Genomic DNA, 7,366 nt, shown 5'->3' on the forward strand with positions numbered 1-7,366 from the left:
AACCGGTTTTCGATACCCGTGGTGGGTAGAGCACAGATAGCCCATTGTGTAGCTTTGTGCATAAATTCAAACAAATAAATACAACTGGTTTTCCTATTCTATATTAAAAGCAAATAACATTATTCAAAAAAAGAAGCATATACATTTTTTTTTGCACAATGTCTAATGAAAGAAGTAATATAAATTTTCTTCGCAATTATTGATATTTACTGACACTATGAAATAGAATTTAAAATAATGTAAAATAAAATAGTATATTTAAGGTTCTTTCAAGAAACTAATCGAGATTGTCATACAAGAATAAAAACATTTTTTTTCAAACGTTTGCTAGTATATTTTTGTTTTTCATCCTGCTATCTTCTCTCATGACTTTATCTTTCATTTTCATTTATTCTTTATAGCATCTTTGTATTTAGTTCATCCTCTTAAAATCAGAAACACAATCCAATATACTCCCATTAAGATAACCATGTGAATTTTCATGCCCTTCTCATGAACTACATCTAATTTGTTAAAGATCCAGAAAACTAGCACCATGACCGAGTTTAATTAGACATATACAATTCAGTGAAATCTAATCCTATTAATGTTCACATAAAACTTGTTATTGAATCAAGCAAACCAGCTTTTAATTCCTTCATCAGTTTTACACGTCATTAAAAGTCTCCACATCCGAGGATGAGAAAACACGCCAATCGATAACACTGACTTTAGATAAGAAGGAACCTGTTATATTAGGGTCTAAAGCATGTCTTCGGATTGCGAGTGAACGGCGTTCAAACTTGCTCAAACTTTTTAATTTAAATGTAGTGGTTAAAAAATACAACAAGCCTAATTCTGCTGTATTATGAGAGATAAAAATGATTCGAAAACAATTAAATTTTTAAGAAATTCCTATAATATACCTAAGGCACAAGCAGAGTAGAATATCATACAGCAAATTAGTATTTTTTTCTGGATTTTCTCACATGATAGAAATGTATAAATATATGTTCCTCTGAAACAAAATGAGGATGACCCAGTGTTATATAAGGGCGATGGTCAAATCCCACTATTCGGCCATACAAAAGTAGCACATGAGTTGGTAATGAGTGCTGTTGACCAGCTTCATTCCTTCTAGTCTCTCAGTTCAATATTATAAACGGGCTGTCGTAGACAGCGTTTGACAAGCTTTGCAAGAATATCCGAAAACAAAACAAGAAATGAAATGAGCATCCACCCTGACCCATGTTACTTAACTTTTGACCTCTAGAGTTCATATAAATTAATCAAAAATTCCCCGACAAAAAAGTGGTGATAATGCTTTTTTTCTTTTTAACTAGTAGCAAATGACACATGAACCTACACTGAAAATGTTCAAAACATGGAAAAAATATGAATAGTTTTGAAATGTAATACTTTTATTAAAATATTCCGAGTAAAGATCTGATTCTTCGAGGTATTACCTGAAAGGATTATTAAAGTTGCATGTATCAAATTATATGTTTGTTTGTTTATTTGTTTTTAATTAAGCACAAAGCTACACAATGGGCTAACTGTGCTCTGCTCACCACGGGCATCGAAACCCGGATTCTAGCGTTGTAAGTCCGTAGACATACCGATGTGCCACTGGTGGGCACCAAATTATATCCTTTTAGTTTAAAGTAGTGAATGATTTTGAAAATCGTTATTTTTAGTGAATAATTTGAATCAAGAAAACAAACACATAATGTCTCTATGTCATGCCCCCCAGTGGCACAGCGGTATGTCTGCGGACTTATAACGCTAAAAACCGGGTTTCGATACCCGTGGTGAGCAGAGCACAGTTAGCCCATTGTGTAGCTTTGTGCTTATTTCAAACAAACAAACTCTATATCATAATAACTATATTTGTTGTTTAATTTCTAAATCAAGTTATTAAAATTAAACGAAAAAAATACCAATGTTCAAATTCAATTAATATTTAGTTAGCTTTGAACATATGATACGAATAGATGTTTTTCAAAAACATAAAATTTATTCATGCATGGTCAGTTATTGACATAAATTACTTAAAACTTTACCATTCCTAACTGATCTAGGTCTTGTATGATTCGTTGTTTCTGAACAGCATTAGTCAGTTTTAAAACTGTACAACCAGTGTTATTACTGTTAGCTGCTTAATCTAATATGGCAGATTGTATGTGTGCAGAGTGACATAAATATAATGTTTCTAGGACATTTGTTCTAATATGTAAGTTGGAAAATACAAAACAGATAAAATTAATCAGAAACCAGGCAATTGAGCTCTGTACACAGGTTCATATTAAGGGTGGGACAGAAGGAACGACTGCATCAGGGACCCAACCACTTGGGGAGCCCCAATAACAAGAAATTTATAAAGAGGGGAGCAAATGTAATTCTACTGCCCCAGACCCCATCTGACCTAAATCCGCCCCTGTCTGTACAATAAGACAAGAAACACTCGAATGGTCGGAAAATCGTCTGTTGAAGAAGCAAACATCACTGACATAAAATACGCCCTCTGACAGCCTCACAATCTGTGAGAAAGTGCAAAGCGTGAGTGCCAAAGCAACAGCCTTTTGTTATCCGCGACCGGAAGTGACGACAGTGAATGTAGCTTTTGAATAATTCCGTGTACCCACTAAAACTTAACAGATCTTGTTTCTTCCACTAATATTTTCGCAGTTGCTTTAGCTGAATACTTCCTTCTCAATTTCGAAGCACAGTTGTATTTATTTATGCAAGAAAACAGCTTGCAACATTTAACTTATGGTAGATGTCCATTATTGACAAATAGTTTACGTTGAAGTTTATGCATTAAAAGGGTAATCAACTTGACTGCTAAAAAATGCAAAGGATTTTTCTGCAAACGTTTGTTCATTGTTTACTTTCAATGGAAAGCCTCACCTTGATAGGGTTAAGTCAGCTACCACGTTTGCGACACTTTTACATTTGCGTTTATTAGCACCATATCAAAGCAGACTGTCCTTTAAAAGTAACAAATTTAGTCACCATATTGAAAAATGTTCCCAGTTCAACACAGAAGCCAGCTTTGTTTAAGTGTTGGAATCTCCCAGTGACTATAATAAAAAGTATAACTGTTTTTACTTCACTGCGTATTTTGTTTATGTGTAGCAACCCTTCATTCCTGTCCCCTCACGCCCTCCTGAGAAAGATGTTTACATAAGATTGCAAGTCCTGATTGTCAAGACAGGATATCCCTCGGGTTCTGTAAAAGACTTATCATTTCAGAGGTGTTAGAAAGCAGCACTGATTATTGTGGTTTTGGAGTTACTCGACTGTCAAATTCGGATTTTACTGCTTTACGTTACAAATGTTCGAATAACTTAAATCTAGACTTGCACATAATGAACAGAAGTAAACAGAAAACAAAGATTTTCTGAAGATTTGAAAATTTATAGCACTATGTATTTCTCGTTTACCATGAACGATACTAATTTCATTTACATAAAGAAATATGTTGTTCTTTAAACATTTTTTATAATGTAATACTGAATCTACAAATTCTCAGGAGAACCCATTAACTACAGCAAACCATATTTATGATTGTATATGTTCCTTGCATATTTCACTATGATTAAAAACCGTTCTAAACAGATTAAAGGTTTACATACTTGTTTATTTGCAGAATACTATAATATTGTTCTAGGTAACATACATTTAAGGTTATGGTCTCAAGTAAGAAATTACGAGTCTACTTGGTCATACATTTACACCATGTAAACACAGTGCATTGCAGGATCTTTATCATATTCATAATATTTACACGTACAATAACTACCAATAACTGTGTTCACATTGACAAAAAGTCTTCACTTTATTTATACACTAGCCTATACGTTAGAATATTTAGATATTAGTATAAACAGTGTTACGCTGTCCTACCAAATTTGATAATCACGCGCCTATTTCCTGGAATTTTAACTGTATTAAGTAATTCGGATCCTTCCATTATAAATTTATAAAGTTTAATGCATGACCTAGACTGTATATTTTATGGAATTACTGCTGTTTTCGAACAAATATCTCAAAACCTTTGAAGAGAAACTTCTACTCCTCTCAGTAGACGCCTTAAAGTCATCTGAGTATTTTTTAATAGATCAAGCTGAAAGATATTAATATTTAAAGATAAAGAAAATATATTTTCATACCATTGCAAACAGCTATGGCATTAATGAGACTTGCCGGGTAATAAATTATGTGCACCAGTTAGCAAATAAAGATAAACTGATATTTCCTAGCATTTTTTTTTATCAATATGTGTTGTCATGTAACTATGGAACAATTGTAGAGTCACGTATTGGAAGTTATAGATTTCCCGACAAAAACTTTGCTCAGCTTGTAAGGACGGGATGCGCTCAATGGCAAGGCAAATCAATAACGGAAAGCAGTTAAGGAACATTGCACTTAATGGAAGCGGGATGTAGTGGAGGGAAAACAGCTGAGTAGGAATGCCTGATCCAATTTTCAATATATATGACCATCTTTGACTTTTTTACGCAAGAAATATTCCAAAACGCTATGCATTCTATAGTCATGTCGACATATTTGTCACCAAAACATCATTTGCAGCTGGAGAACACCGTCGGGAAAATGGTTCCCTTTTCAACTACCCTGAGGACATGACACATACATAGTCATCCATTTTCGCTCTTATGCGCTTCATTTCCAGTTTTTGTACCAAGCCCTTTAATACTTGAAAAACTGCATATAAATCCCACCCAAAATTCTAGCTATGTTCACGTTCCCTTGATTCTCTTATATCTGAATCATTTGAATCTAGTCGTTTATTATCACACAGCACTTTTTGTCAGATTCGTATGCTCCAAATCAGTGGGTAAAATAGAATAATGCTGAAAAGTCTTTGTATATAACCCAAACTTTTTATTTCTTGCGTTCATTGCGTATGCAATTTAGCAATATATATATATATATATATAATTTCAAGTTTAAGAAGGAGTATTTATCACTATACTTATGGGTATTAAGTTAATTAGGTAATTAAAAAGTAACTTGGCTACAACACTCTTATTTCCATCTACATTGCACGACATGTTGCTATAACAATGCTGAGAAACTTTGGAGCGTAAAATGTAATACCTTGTTAATATATATATATATGAATGTGTGTCTATACTTTATTTGCGTACAGTTTGTTAATATTTGTGTGCCTAATATATATATATTTCTACATATCTCTAAAGTATCGTAAACATAGGCATATGATATACAAATTTTGTAAAAAAGTTTTTTATAGCAGACAAAACCACGTATGGTCAATTAGTAATACATAGAACCGTGCGTCCACCTACTACAGTGATATTTAAACAGATTTAAGCTGTGATGGCTAACGTTTAAAATTAACTTCACCCTTTACTTGGGTGAAATAATTTCATATTTCTTAGAGAAGAAAGAGAAAACCTAGCTGAACATCTGTGTAAGGCCTATTTTGTTGGAGGTACACGATGGAACATAATATTTACACACAAAAAAAAGAACTATCATCCCAGAAGCGACAAATTTATCCTTGGTGTGCACGGCCAAAAACGACTTAATTTATCAACTGTCAAACTGGTATAATTAAAACTTTCAAGCCTAGTGTTAAGTTTCTAAAAGAGTTCTGAAGCAATTCGTTTTTTGTTTTTTTTCGTTTTTCTTTCTTTTTTTTTTTGCAAGCCTGGAATGCTGGATTCAGTTTTCAACTCTCTGCCATTTAGAATGAATTGAACTGTCTGAATGACAAGGTTGTTATTAAAGGTAAAGTAAAGCTTTCTTTTTGAAGAAACCTTGGAGAGATACAAAAGCAGTTATTTTAAAGTGAGATCATGCCGTTCACATAACTCTCAAGAGACTTGTTTCAAACATTTCCTGAATTTTATTATAGTTTCAGTGCTAACTAGACGAAATTATAGCTCATTTTGATCAAAGCAAACGAATCCCGTGATCACATGTATTCTTGAATTTTGTTAGATTCTATTCATCTCATACCTTCAGATTGAGCTTGTGAGGAAACATCGGCAAAAGTTAATTATAATATAAAAATCTGCTGTAATAAATCAAGTTTCTCTTTTCTTTTTAATAGAAAATAGTATGTTGCAAACTTGACTCACTTTCACCTAAGGAACTGTTTAAGTTCAAATAGTTTAAGTTAGAAGCTCACAAACTATTCTCTTTTTAAAAACTTAACAGCCTTTTTTTGTAAACAATATTTATGGAATAGAATAACTGAAAGAATTCAATTCGGAACCTAATTTGTCTAATATCAAAGTGATAAAGCCAACATCCTACTTCACAGCGTTATAAAAGTTTTCTAACTACCCTAGGCAGCACACAGTTGCCGTAATTTTTACTTATAGTTTTAAAAGGAAGAATAAGCATCCTAGTATATTTGAATCTAACCAACAGAAAGTGGATACTAGGCTTATTCTACTAGTTGTATGATTTGCTGTTATAGTTGTTGATTAGTTTTACACACACATATGGGGTATAAAGGAGGGTTATATGTGTTACTAGTTGTGTCTATGTATATATACAACATCTTTGAACCTCCTGACAGATCAACTAACTCCATACATATATATATATATATATTGTGTGTGTGTGTGTGTGTGTGTAACACATATCTATAATTCAATTAGAGCAATGAGACCAAACCCTTTAATTCCGTCTCATTTGGAACCGCTGATTATATAAGAATAAGTTTACTCCAAACACAAAGAACTACTTTCTTAATGTACCATTACCTTAAGTATCGTAACGTTATCAATATAATTCAACAAGTTCCATTTGATCTTGACTTAATTCCACATAAAATATGATTAACGCTTGTTATAAGCAGTTTGATGTATTATTTTACTTTTATATTATAAAATTCTGCTCTTTAAAGTAATTATTGGCCTCTTTTATTTTGTCATGTTTTTCAGGTGGCTCGAAGCCCTTGCTTTGTAAAACAAAAAATAGACCTAATATTTTTTCAAACCAAAAAGCTCTTTGTCGTTAGTATTAAACTTAAAAAAGGGATTTTCGCTTATGTCAAAGTTTTTATACTGTTATCCTAAGAGCATATTCTAAAGTAAATGTTAACTCTCCATGTTGTTTTAATGGTTGGCATAAAATGTAAATACGCATTTCTTGATGTCTTTCGTACGTTTCTGTATTGTATTTTAATAAATTCTCTTTTTTTTTATTGGTAAACACGACGTTTGTAACTATTGCCATTGGTTCGAAATTCTTGTATCTATAAAAGCGCGAGAATACTAATTTTTGTTTCACGTTTAATATGTACACTTCATGTTAAACATTAAAAAGAACTATCAGGACAGTTACTAGTTGGTTATTCAATACAAAGGTTAAACATTTACCA

The sequence above is a fragment of the Limulus polyphemus genome, unplaced genomic scaffold (genome assembly GCF_000517525.1).
Source record: "Limulus polyphemus unplaced genomic scaffold, Limulus_polyphemus-2.1.2 Scaffold443, whole genome shotgun sequence".
NCBI classification, from domain to species: domain Eukaryota; kingdom Metazoa; phylum Arthropoda; class Merostomata; order Xiphosura; family Limulidae; genus Limulus; species Limulus polyphemus.